A 13,713-nucleotide genomic window follows, 5' to 3' on the forward strand; every position below is an offset into this window, starting at 1 on the left:
TTTTAAAAGCTGTTCATTTTAGAACAAAAATATAAGAAGGAGCTAATCCCAGGAGCAAAAACAGTTCTTTCCATACACACCCCTTTGCCTTTTTTATTTTATTTTTATTTTTTTTGTCTTTTGTCTTTTTAGGGTCACACTCACGGCACATGAAAGTTCCCAGGCTAGGGGTCAAATCGGAACTGCAGCCACCGGCCTACGCCACAGCCACAGCAATGCCCGATCTGAGCGGCGTCTTCAACCTACACCACACCTCATGACAATGCCGGATCCTTAACCCACTGAGGGAGGCCAGGGATCAAACCTGCAACCTCATGGTTCCCAGTCGGATTTGTTTCCGCTGCGCCATGACGAGGACTCCCCATTGGCCTTCTTATTTTTCTCCCCGGGTTACCGGTTGTCAGGAACTTTGTCCCTGATCATTTCCGGTTCTCAGACTAGCTTTGGGGGGTTGAGAGTTAGGACCCAGGCTTCCCTCCGTGCCTTTCCCATCTTGGTCCAAGCAGAAGGCTGACCTCCCAAAAGGAGTAAGGAGAGGCTGCATGGGAGGTGGGGGCCTGAGTGTCCCACGTGCTCTGTGGTCCCAAGGACGGGAGCTGGGTGACTCACCCTGCCCAGAACACATCTCTGGAAAAGCTTTGAGAACGGGGGCCCCCCCGGGAGCTCTGGGGACTGGTCTTACTTGGCTTGGGGTCCTGAGTGATCTGGGAAGAAGGTCCTGATTTCTTAACTTGGATTCCCACGTGGAGAAGGTAGGTTGGTGGATATTGGGAAGGGTCTGCCTGCCAGCGGAGAGAGAGCTCGGGAAAGCCCAGCCTCAAGAAGGCCCTGCCCGGCCGGGACACACTGCCCCCTTTCCACCCAGAAGTTTCTGTTTTCTTTTTGTCTGCTGCTCTGTTTGGTGTATTTAAAAGTGAATTAGCTCAGTGTTTCTGTTCTTGTAAATAACGATCTCTCTTCTGTAAACACAGATGAGTGGTGGTGTGCTGTGACCCGGATTTCTAGTTTCTGGGACCGGGACAGCAGGACCTGAGGGACGATCAGGGTGGGCACGGGGGCGCTGGCGGAAGCTCACACACGGAATGGGGTCACGGCACACTTCCGGCCTCTTCCCATCTCCCTTCCAGGGCTTCCTATAGGCAGGTGGTCTGGGCACAGCCTGGTCCCTTCTGCAGACATTTTATCCCAGCATCAATCTGTAAAAGCACCGAGAGGCTTGGGAACCCACCCAAGGTGCTAGGAGATGCTCCAGGGGTGCTTTCAGCTCCATCTTGATTTCTCACCATCCCTCGTTTTTCTGAGCTGTTCAAGGGCCTGCTCATAGGCTGGGCTCATCCACTTAGAATAGCTTGCAATGAACTCCCTCCCAAGGCTGTCAGCAACAAGGAGTCCTCGTGTTTAGTCAGCCTCTTGAGAAATCACCAAAGTGAGAGGGGCAGGGATGGGAGCCTTTTTTTTTTTTTAATTCAAAAATTAATTTTTTAAAGCTTTTTTTCCCCATTTTTTAGGTTTTATTGATGTACAGTTGATTTATACTGCCGCGATCATTTCTGCTGTACAACAAATGACTCCGTTATACCGATGCATGCAACCATTCTTTTTTCTGCCTTTTCAATTTAATTTTATTTTTTTTAAGTATTTTTATTTTTTTTTGCTTTTTGGAGCTGCACCTGCGGCATATGGAAGTTCCCAGGCTAGGGATCCAATCAGAGCTGTAACTGCCAGCCTACACCAGAGCCACAGCAACACCGGATCTGAGCCACATCTGTGACCTACCCCACAGCTCACGGCAACACCGGATCCTTAACCCACTGAGCGAGGCCAGGGATCCAGCCCACGTCCTCATGGATGCTAGTCAGGTTCATTACCGCCTGGTCACGACAGGAATCCCACTCATCCATTCTTTTCCAAGTTCTTTTCCCATACAGATTATCACAGGATTTTGGGTAGAGTTCCCTGTGCTACACAGCAGGTCCCCGTTGGCCAGTCATTCCACATACCTCAGTGTCCATATGCCGACCCCCCCCCCGCCCCCGATCCCTCCCCTCCCACCTCTCCCCTTTGGTAACCATAAGTTTGTTTTCAAAGTTTGCGAGTCTGTTTCTGCTCTGCAAATAAGTTCATTCGTATCCGTTTTTTAGATTCCACATATAAATGATATCATATGCTGTTTGGCTCTCCCTGTCCGACTAACTTAAATAAACTCACTTAAATAAAAACGATGCAGGCTAAGAATCAAGCTGCCCTAAGAGGATTACCCTACGCCAGCGCGGTTCTCTGGAGGAACCCATTGTCAGCTGGTGGCTGATTTCTGGTATTTGCCTCCCGGATCTCTAAAGAGCCCTTTCTCCATAGCTCCGCCTTTGACCTTCCCCCAGAAAAGCCCTTTAGCTCTTTCCCTCTCCCACACGGATCCACCCATCACTCCCCGTCCCCCTGCCCTCCCAGTAGAGTCAGACAATGACTTCAGATGCATCATTTTGCAGTGTTTCCGTTACTATGATGGCACGTGCTACTCAGGGCTGAGCCATGACACAGACTGTGGTTAATTTAACCATTTTGCACTTTGTTGGTTGTCTTTCCTAGATGTAATGGTTGTTTTTGCTTAGTTTTCTAAGTAGTTATCATTACATGTGACACACAAGCTCTGCCCGTCATCGAAATCTCCGCTAAAAGCATTCAGAAGCGAGATATTTTCTGTACATTCCATTTTCTTAGCAAAATTTCTCTTGGAGTCCTCCGACCCACTCTAATCAGGGCTGGGGAGCCCTCTTGAGCCTGGTGCCTGTTGTCAGTCTGAAATCTCCTTTGGAGCTTCCATTTCCTGTCTTCTTCCTCTTCCTCTGTTTACTCCCTTGTTTTGGTGGAGCACATTCATTCTCTGGTAGCGTCCAGATAAAGGGTACATGGGGAGTTCCCCTGTGGCTCAGAGGGTTAAGGATCTGGTGGTATCACTTCTGTGGCTCAGATTTAATCCCTGGCCCAGGAACCTCCACATGCCACAGGCACAGCCAAAAAAAAAAAAAAGTGCATGGAGGTAACTGTTTTGACATCTTACACATCTAAAATGTCTGTATTCTCTCCAGATGCTTGATTGAGAGTTTAGATGGAATTAAATTATAGGTTGGATATCAATTTTCTTCAGAATTTGGAAAGCATCAGTCTATTGCACTTTAGCGTTCACAAGCTTTTGTTTCCTGATCCTTTTCTTTGATGAACTGTTTTTTGGTTTTGAGTTTTTTTTTTTTTTTCCCTTTCTGGAAACTTGTAGGTTCTTCTCTTTGACGCCAGTATTTTGACATTTCAGCCAATTAGAGCTAGCGTGGGTCCTTTTCACTGTGTGCTGGGCACACAGAGAACCCATTCAGTCTGGAAACTCTTCTTCTGTTCAAGGACACTTCCACGAATTGTTTCTTTGGCAATTTCTCCCTCCTGTTTTCTTTATTCTCTCTGGGACTCAAACATTCTGATGTGGTACATCCTGCACTGGTCCTTTCCTTTTTGATTCTTCTCTCGTGTGTCTCGCGTTCATCCTTTTGCTCTTCCTCCCAAAAGCTTTCCTCACCTCTCTCTTTGACTCCCATTTCGTTTTTCACTTCTGCCACCATGCTTTTCATTTCCAAGAGCTCGTTTTCTCTGTTTATTTCTTTTTCAAAATAGCATCCTCTTATTTTTCCTGGATATAGTTCCTTCTCCAATCTGTAATCCAAGGTACTTTTTCCCACTAGCTTGTGTAAGTCACCCTCTTTCATTTTAGAAGCCTTCCTTGAATACTTGGTAATTGCTCATTATGAAGAGGGACGGTTGCTAAAAATGGTTTCAGAACTTGAGACCTGGATGGAGTTTGTTGACTAGGAGCTTCCCTGGAGAGTGAGCTGAAGGTGTCATTTCTTGAGGACATCCTAGAGAAGAGGAGAGAAGTTCTAGCCTCCAGGATTCTGGAGTTCAGCAGGACAGAGGGCTGGTGAAGCCTTGGACTCCAGCGCACATGTATTTATTTAATCTCCCATTTGCAGCAGTGGTTGGCATCCCCTGTGCAGAAACCTCTGTTGCACTCTCCCCAGGAAATAACCCTCCCATCCTCTGCAAGGACTCGGGAGGGGCAGTCAACGCCCGCCCCCGCCCCTCGAGAGTCAGATGCAAGGAGATCTAGCACTCAGGCTGCTTCTCACCACTGTCAATCAATCCTCCTTTTAGCCAACATCTATTTCCAGTGCAACCTGGTGTTTCCAGGTCCAGAGCCTGTAGCACCTTCTGGGATGTAGCCCAGGTCCATCATCACTTTCCCGGCTGTGGGCTCAGGGCCCCGCCCCCTCCTATCTGCTGCGTCAGTTGCCTCTCATTTACCAGTCTCCGGGGTGTGTCATTGAGTGACTGCTGCTGTTTCCTTGTGTTCTCTCTGTTTTCACGGGCCATGCCTCTAAAGATGCCATTGCTTTAGTTTTAGTGACTGTCTGAAGGGAATGAAAACAGATGCAAATGTTCAACCTGTCATCTTTGTCCAGGATTGACACCTGCATTCCTGATGTTTGGTACCATAGTTCAAAAACGTTTCAAAAATACCCTCTCCCCATTGTTGCTGTCTTGGCATCTTCCTCAGAATCTGCAGCTGCCCCTAAACTTTTCTCCTACGTTCTCCACATCCAGCTTCCCAAACACTCCTCTTGGCTGCTGTCCTCGGGGCCTTGCTCCCGAGCTGTTCCCTCTCCTTCCAGTCCTCACGTCACCCTCCAGCCCCGCCAGGCTGCTCTGGGAGTCCCCCCCCCCCTTCCCGCAGACCCCTGAGAAATGTCACTCCTTGTCCTGTGGATTATCAGAGGGAAATTCCCGTGATAAGAGACAACTTCGGAGTCTGATGAACAGGGGTTCTCACACCTCGTCCTCATCCATTGACCCCAGGAGTCGTTGTTATGCATTTACTATGCGCAGGGCACTTGAGTGAGGTCTTGGGGGCTTAGAAGCCTCTTTCTCAGGCAAGTCCAGGTGAAGAACACACAGAAGACTTGCAAACCTTGGGGATATGCAGAACTTGGATTCTCGACCCCAGTGCCAGATGCTGGGGCCCAGAGAGTCTCACCCAGCCTGCCCCGTGGGCACAGTCCTTTCCAAAGAGACCCGGCTCAGGACACCTTTGTCATGTTGTCGGTGTCCCCTCCCAACTTCTTAGGATGCTGAGTGGCTTCTGGGCAGCCAGGCATGTCTGGGCACAGCACCCCTCCCCAAGGACCCGGGAGGGACCTCCCCGATTCTGCCCTATGGCTGGGCCAGGGCCAGGGCTGGCCACTCAACTCTCCCAGCAGCCCTCGGCTGCCTGAGCTATTATCTGCCTTGACAGCTGGGGAAGCAGAGGGTCAAAGGCGGTGAGCAATTTGTCCAGTGGAAACTCTGTCGTTATAAATGACCATTCTGCTTTGTCTGACGTAGTCCCGGCTGGAAGGGGCCCGAAAGCTCCTTGGGTTGTCTTTTTCCGTAGGCCATGGCAGACCTGGGAAGAATTTGAACCTGCTTATCCATCTGAGAAGAGTTTGGGGTGGGAGGGGTGGCAGTGTCTGCCTCTGGGGGTCTTCCTAGTACATTTGGGTTTTTTTTGGGGGGGGGCATGCCCACTGTATGCAGAGGTTGTCAGGCCAGGGATCTAACCCTTGCCACAGCAGTGACAATGCCAGATCCTTAACCACTAAGCCACCAGGGAACTCCCCCTAGTGAATTTTTGGATCGGCTTTATCAACCACGACCTCACAGCGCCTCCCAAAGTCAGGGACGCCTTTCCAGGTGAAAAAAACAAGGCCCACAGATGGGACATGACATCCAAGGTCACAAGGCCCACAGACCCTGAGCCAAGATTGGAACCTAGGCCTCCCGCTGCAGTGAGGCCGCTTCCGCGTTCCACATCCTGAACTCCTACCACATCCTCAGGAAGTGCCGTCTGAAGTTCGAGTCCTGAGGAGGAGGCGGCCTGCCTCTCGGCTCCCATGAGCTCAGGGCTGACTTCAATACACAGGGTGTTCAGCAGAGGCTGGAGAACTGGGCACAGAGGGGAGGGGAGGTTGCAGGCCAAGGCTGGGTGGGGGTGTCTTGATCCCCCACGGCCCAGGCCAGGACAGCTGGACCCTGCGATAATCCTCGTGCTGTATTAAGGCCACAGCCCTGGACCCCTCCTTCGCCCTCAGCTATTCTCCCTGGCTTGTTAAGAAAAGAAGCAGGAGTTCCCATCACGGTGCAGTGGAAATGAATCCGACTAGGAACCATGAGGTTGCAAGTTCCATCCCTGGCCTCGCTCAGTGGGTTAAGGATCCAGCGTTGCTGTGAGCTGTGGTGTAGGTTGCAGACAGACGCGGCTCAGATCCCAAGTTGCTGTGGCTGTGGCGTAGGCCGGCGGCTACAGCTCCGATTAGACCCCTACCCTGGAAACCTCCATGTGCCGTGGGTGTGGCCCTAAAAAGAAAAAAAAAAAAAGAAGCAGATTGGAGGGTTAAAGCAATTCTACTTTTCAGCCACAAATGCCCATGGCCGTTAGACATGGGCCCTGCAGCTACAGGTCCTGTTCATACTGCGCCCCGTTTGGTTTGTGCAGCAGGTCTGCAAGTACCGAGTCCACACACCAGGAAGCCGAGTCTGTGTGGAGCTGAAAGCTCTGCCCGCAGCCACGCGGTTGCAAAATACCTTCGCACCCAAGAGCTGTTTATTCTCCACCCTCCTCTCCATCTCCTAGGGAAGATGGAATCAAGGTCCCCAAGCAGGCGACACAGTGGGCATGTGTATGTGTGTTATGTGTGTACGTGTGTGTATGTGTGTTATGTGGGTGTATTATGTGTGTACATGTATGTATGTGTGTCATGTGGGTGTATTATGTGTGTACATGTGTGTATGTGTCATGTGGGCATGTGTGTGTGTGTGACACGTGCACATGTGTGGGTGAGGGGGGCAATGGCTTTCCCATCGCCTGCTGGGCCCGCCGAGCCGACCTCGGGGAGCAGATCACACATGTGTTTCGTGTTCCGGGGAGGCCCACACTTAGATCCAGCTCATTTCGGGAGGGCCCAGCCCAGAGCCCAGTCTCTCTGGCTCCTGGGGCAAGCCTGGGAATTGTCGGGTCCCCTAGTCCCCAAGCCAGGCCCCACCCCTTGTGCCCAGACTCCCGAGTGAACAAATGTTCTACTGAGAAAGGAGCCAGAACAAAGGCAGAGGCCTGACCTGCCAGGCGCCCCCGCCCAGCCTCCCAGGCTCCCACCCCGGGGCCCCACCTCACAGGGCCTGGGGTCACTCTGAGCCTTTCATCTCATCCGAGAGAAGCGCACTGGCTCACCCAGGCCTCCTTCCCAAGATAAATACTGGGGGCTGACCCGGGGCCTCCCCAAGTGGAGTCTCCCTTCAGCTCTCGCTCACCCAGGGCTGGAGGCACGGCCACCTCCGTCCATCCAGAGGAGTTTGGACCGCCGCCCCCCCCCCCCCCCCCGTCCCTCTGTGCCAGTGTGCCCTGGAACCTGCGCCGTGCCTGGCTCTGTGCTGGGGCATCGCACGCACATTGTCTCATAACCCTCGGCGTTAGCCTGCTTTCCAGCCTCGGAGCAGAGGATCAAAGGGGTCACACAGCTGATGAAAGGCCCCAGAGTCCCAGCCTCCAGCCCTCGCTCCCCCTTCCCCCGAGGGAGGGTCCCGGTTCCCCGATGCCGTCAGGGCTGGGAGGGCAAGCGGCAGCTGGCTCACTCCCCGCATTTTCCAGCATCATTAGATCTTTTTCTGACAACTTCATCAGTTAGCAGGGCTCAGAATTGGCAAAAATCCTTATTTAGACATTCAGCCAAAGAATTAAGAAGTGGTTCGTTTCAGAAAAAGCTCAGCGATATAAGATGCAGTCTCTGCTCTGGCCTGAGCAGCCAGCTGCAAAGAGGTGGGGTCTGGCCTCCAGCCTTACTTAGCTGCACCACAGACACCAGTGGCCTTGGGCGCATCGCTGCTCTTCTGGGGTCTCAGTTTCCTCAGCTTCCAAGTGGAGGGGGAATGCCTCCCACGCAGGTAGTTGGGAAAGCCTGGAGGGTGGGGGAGAGCTCTGGGTTCTAGTTTCGTTATTATTATTATTTTTTTTCCATATGCCGCAGGCTAGAGGCTGAATTGGAGCTGCAGATGCTGGCCTGTGCCACAGCCACAGCAACGCCAGATCCAAGCCGAGGCTGTGACCTGCACCCCAGCTCTCAGCAATTTAACCCACTGAGTGGGGCCAGGGATTGAACGTGCATCCTCTTGATACTAGTCAGGTTCGTTTTGCTGAGCCACAATGGGAACTCCCCGGTTCCAGTTTGAACTTTTCTCTCCTCTGGTGGATGGGCCATGGGCCAGTTCTATCCTTTTTTTTTTTTTTTTTGTCTTTTTGCCATTTCTTTGGGCCGCTCCCGCGGCATATGGAGGTTCCCAGGCTAGGGGTTGAATCGGAGCTGTAGCCACCAGCCTACGCCAGAGCCACAGCAACGCAGTATCCGAGCCGCGTCTGCAACCTACACCACAGCTCACAGCAACGCCGGATCCTTAACCCACTGAGCAAGGGCAGGGACCGAGCCCGCAACCTCATGGTTCCTAGTCGGATTCGTTAACCACTGCGCCATGACGGGAACTCCCAGTTCTATCCTTTTGGACCTCAACTCTCTGTCTAGACTCCAGGACAAGGCACATGACCTGTGGCTTTAAGTTGGAGGCAATTGGGGTGGAGAGAGCCTGTGGGATGGCCAAGGCAGCCCCTTCCCCATCCGGACCTGCGGTGGCCTCTGATGGGTGCCTCTTGAAGGGGGCAAAGCGTAGCCCTCCCCTGCTCACCTGGATGCAGGTTGATCAAACCATATTTCACAAGGTAGTGGGGGTGTAGGGGTGGGGAACAGAACCGAAGAGCAGTTTGGTTTTCATTTGTACAAAGCTTGACCCTTCCCTGGCCTCGTCACGTGTCGAATCGTATTTGACCCTTTCGCTGACTCGGGGAAGTAGCCCTCATTTCTGTCTACAGTCAGAGCAGGATCAAAGCAAGACCGTTGACCACAAGTCCTGCTCACCTGGCTTCTTAGCTTATCTCTTGCTCCTGGGAGGAATTTCTTTTTTTTTGTCTTTTTTCTTTTCTTTTTTTTTTCTTTTTTTTTGTCTTTTTGCCTTTTTTAGGGCCGCCCCTGCGGCATATGGAGGTTCCCAGGCTAGGGGTCGAATTGGAGCTGTAGCCGCAGGCCTACACCACAGCCACAGCAACTCGGGATCCGAGCCATATTTGCGACCTACACCACAGCTCACGGCAACACCGGATCCTTAACCCACTGAGCGAGGTCAGGGATCGAACCCGCCACCTCATGGTTCCTAGTCGGATTCGTTAACCACTGAGCCACAATGGGAACTCCCTGGCAGGAATTTCTCATCCAGCCAAACCCACCCGGGCCTTTAATTGTCAATGATCCGTTTCTCGCAAATCTCCCAAGAACACGTGTTTGAGAGGTGCCCCCGTGGAGGGAGAGTGGACTCGGGGACTGGGGGGGCCTGAGTTTGAATGCCTCGGAGCGTGTCACTCAACTCCTCAGGGCCTCGGCTTCCTAACCCTTAAGATGGGAAGGACATGTCCCCTTGTCAGGGCCTCAGGATTCAGTGACACACAGGCCCCGGCCCTCCCAGGTGCACGTGTCGTCCCGTGGCTTCTTCCCCTGGGCGCTACCTGGGAGTCAAGGTGAGGATGACCAGCCCATTGCTGGGAGAGGAAATGGAGGCTCTGGCAGGTGGGGGGCTGTGTGGCTGGAGGGGGGCCGGGGGCTGGGACTGGGTGCCGTGCATGCACTGGCTCCGTTGAGCTCTGCCCGCTGGGAAAGGCGTTCACGTGGCCGAGGTGAGAAGTGGATCTGGGCTTCCTTCCAGAGGTGGTGCATCCTCCCTCCCCCCTGCCCGTGACCCTGATGGGATCATTTTAAAAGTAGAGCTCGCACCCGAATTCCCCAGCGGCATAGAGGGAACAGGCTGCAGAGACCTTGGGGACAGGCTTGTCCAGCGCCCTGGTCCCAGTCCTGCGCTCTCAGGGTACAAGATAAACAAACCCCGTCTCAGCTTTTCAAGAGTCCTGGTCCCCAGGGCCCTGCTCCGCCTGCTGGCTTGAGGCTTTATTCCACTCGTGTCTTTTCTGATAACTTCATTTGTGCCCCCAGAGACCTCAGGCTTGTTTAAAAATAGAAAAATAAACAATATTGTTCCTGAAGTCCCCCTCCCGCCTCGGGCCTCCTAACGAGGCGCTGGCTGCACTGGCCGGGGCTCTGTTCCCAGGATTTTCAACCCTCTGCAGGCGTGGGGCCTCTGCTGCCCCCACAGGGACAAGACACCCTGCAGCTCTGAAGCACTTCCCAATGGCAGAGGTGTTGTGGTGGTGGTGGGGGGGGTGCTTGCACCACCTGCCTGGAGCCACAGGCCATCCAGGCTCCACACAGCTTGGGTTTGGGACACACTCAGCCAGGTCAAGGGCCAGGCCAGGCCCTGCGAAGGACTTTCCCCTTTTCTGAACGCGACCTCAGCCCCCAGCAGTACCCAGGCCCATAGGGTGCAACCTTCAAGTCTCCCAGGCATATCAGGCTTGTTGTTCAAAGTCCTGGACTGGAGTTTGCATGTTGTGTGGGATCTCAGTTTTCCCCAACCGAAAAATGGACCTAGTGATAGCAGCCCTGCCTACCTCTGAAGGTTTGCGTGCAGCCTGCCCAAGAGGATGGCTGTGGAAATGCTAAAATGCTCCAGGCAGATGCCTGGGGTTTCAGGCAGCCTGTAGAGAGAGCTAGCCTCTGGAGGCAGAAGGTGGCTGTGTCCCTCTGAGGGGCGGGACCACACGGGGGAGTCTTTAATTATGAGCATCAACCTCACACCAGGGTCCGAGGACAGCCACCAGGCTAGTAGCGGGACCCAAAGCCACATCCCTGGGAGGGTGGCTAAGAAATGGGGGGGTTTCATCTGAAAAAGGGTTTGGCAAGACAGAACCCCCTTTATGAATTTGCTGGGAGTGGAGGAGGAATTCGATGGGCTCTGAGGGTAATGCTCGGATGAGAGGGAGAAGGGACCGAAGGTGGGCTTCTGTTGGCCCTCGGCTGAAAATTCCTAAACAGCTCGTGCTCTTGGAAGCAAGATGAGGCTGATTCGGGACAGAGCAAGCTCCCTGCCCCTGGATAGAATGCAGGGTGGGGGGACCAGGCTTCAGGTGGGGGTGGCCCACCTGCCCAGGAAGGTGAAGCAGAGTTGGTTGGTGTCCTACCATGGGCTAAAAGTCCCTGCATCCTGCCCCCACCCCCAACACTGGGCTCTGGGAGAGGAATCACCCACCTCCCTCTTTCTGCCTGAGGCCAAACACCAGGGGAAGTGCTCCCCGCAGGCTGACCCAAGATGCCGTGACCCAGACACCACTTCTGAGGCAGCAGAAAAGTCAAACATCAGAAACGAGTTGTCTTCGGAGATGCGGGAAGCACCTGCTTCACCCTGCTCCCTGGCCCCTGTTGCCCTGGGCCCCTCCCTTGTCCCCCACCCAAGACTCGAGCAGCCCCTCATCAGGGAGAACAGCTGGCAGGGCAGCTTTGGATCAGGGGCCAGTTCCTGCCCTGTGCCAGCCGTGCCCAGCCTGGCCGGCCGTTTCTGCTCACGCCCTCCTGGGCAAAGGGCCTTCCAGGATAGGGAGACTCACCTGGGAGAGAGCAGGAGGCGGACGTGGTCCTGCCTCCATCCTCAGATGCCTTCCTCCTTAGAGAGGCCTTAGAGCCGGGGGAAGAGGGGGCGGGGACCTCTGTGCCTTCCCGGGCATGCCAACAGGAGGGCAGGACAGCAGCCCAAGAGCCAACAAACAACACTCTTAAGACCTGGTAGGATTATCAGGAAAAATGAAAATGGCTCCCTGTTTGCTAGTTACCAACCTATGGGTGTGTATTTGGGGATGTATCTGGAAAGGTACAGAGACCATGAGATGACCTGGGGCCTTTTTCCTCTGAACCTCCATTCTCAAGGAGCGATTCCCGCCAGGCCTGGCAGGAGAAGGGCAGCCCCCTATTCTCTGGGTCTGGGAACCAAGAGCCCAGCTCTGCCTGGAGTCCAGCCCTTGCCCCACAGAGAGGAAAGCAGAAAAGAGAGATAGGAGCTCTTGCTTCCAACCCCCTAGGAAGAACATGGGTTTTCTTGCTTAGCCAATTGTCTCTGGAACGTACTTTCTTTTCTAAATTGCTTTCTATTCATTTTAAAATAGTATGTCAGCATTCAAATACCTTTTCTAAAAAGGAATTCCTTAGCACCCAACCACCCTAACGGAATTTGTCATTTTCTATTTTTTTTTTTTTTTGCCACTTTTTCCCCCAGACACACTTTATTTTACATCACGGTAGCCCAAGAGAGATACATTTTATTTTGTGTCTTTTTCCTATTAGGCATAACTGTTTCTCTGTGTTGCTCTGCAGTTTGTGTCAATATCATTGCAATGGCTGCAGAATTGCCTTGAGGTCTGATTTAATAAACCGTCCCCTCATTGTGCGACCATAACATTTTTTCCAGGTTTTGTTATTTTTTTTTGTTACTATAAATAATTTCTCAATACACATCCTCATGGATTATTTTCCTTTTTTTTTTTAAATTATTTTCCTCATTTAGATTTCCAGGTTCTCCTTGGAGACTTTGGGTAGACAGGGCCGTCCACTCTGGGAATTTAAACTACACAACCATTAAAATGATAATTATATTGACTATGTAGCAACACGCAAAAACATTCCTGTCTCACAGGAGAACAAAGAACGAAATAAAAAACTGGGCTCTTGAATATCCTTCACCCAAGTCAGGGATAAAAGATAGAGCCCTGTGACGCATCACGAGAGACCTCTCTCCAGGTTGACACATCAAGGTCACTTGGCATGTGGCTTTTCAAGAGGCACTTGTGTGCGTTGTTGTCCAATCCACATTCTCCATCCTCCAGGAAGGTGTTGCGTGAGCACTTCCCCAACTGTGCCCTGTGGCAAGGGCTGTGGAACTCCAGATTCCTCCAGGGACCCAGCATCAGCTCATCCTGGAAACCCCCATCCCAAGTGGCAAGATTTGCTGGACGCTTCTCACCCCGCCTCTCGGTCCTCCTTGAGCCGCCTCAGCACCAGCCATCAGCATGTTCCTTGATTCTCAGCCTGGACCACCTGCTGACTCAGAAGCTTGGCATCTCCAAGTGCGTGTTTTCCCACACGGCTGTGGCATCTTCCTGGAACCCACTCCACGCAAAGAGCTCAGGCCTGAGGGTCGGACAGACCTGGAATCACATTCCTCCTCTTCCTTGTATTTGGTGAAGTTATGTAAGCTTTCTGCTCCTTGGTTTTCTTTGTCTATACAATAAACTTACCGATGTCCACTGTCCCAAGTTGTTGTAAAGAATGAATGGAACAACACATGTGAATGTGGCTGCCATAGCACCTGGTAGACAGGAAAATGTTTAGCAAGCACCCATGTCTCTCTTTCCTGCCTGTCCCCTGTGGCCCAAGGGAAAGTAGGGATACGGTGTGATGCCTGGAGATCTGGGCCAACAGTAGGCACTCAGTGAATGCCTGGGTGGTGATGAATCATGGCAGGGCTGGCTGGCCCTTCCATCAAGGGTAGCCTGCTGGGGTTGGGGCAATGTTCCCAGGACACAGGGGGAAGAGAAGAGTAGGAAGTTGGGGTTTCAAAAGTCCAATAATCCAAAATATCCAGGACTGAAATAAGAATGCA

General features: G+C 52.7%; 1 long non-coding RNA gene across 1 annotated transcript; it reads left to right on the forward strand.

Annotated features, from left to right (window-relative positions):
- The first annotated feature begins 407 nt into the window (after positions 1-407).
- LOC125128264 (uncharacterized) lies at positions 408-13,362 on the forward strand. Its single transcript, XR_007135191.1, has 2 exons — positions 408-752; positions 12,619-13,362. It is a non-coding gene; the product is annotated as an uncharacterized LOC125128264 (long non-coding RNA).
- The last annotated feature ends 351 nt before the right edge of the window (positions 13,363-13,713 follow it).

Source organism: Phacochoerus africanus, chromosome 5, assembly GCF_016906955.1.
Source record: "Phacochoerus africanus isolate WHEZ1 chromosome 5, ROS_Pafr_v1, whole genome shotgun sequence".
In the NCBI taxonomy this organism is placed as follows: Eukaryota; Metazoa; Chordata; class Mammalia; order Artiodactyla; family Suidae; genus Phacochoerus; species Phacochoerus africanus.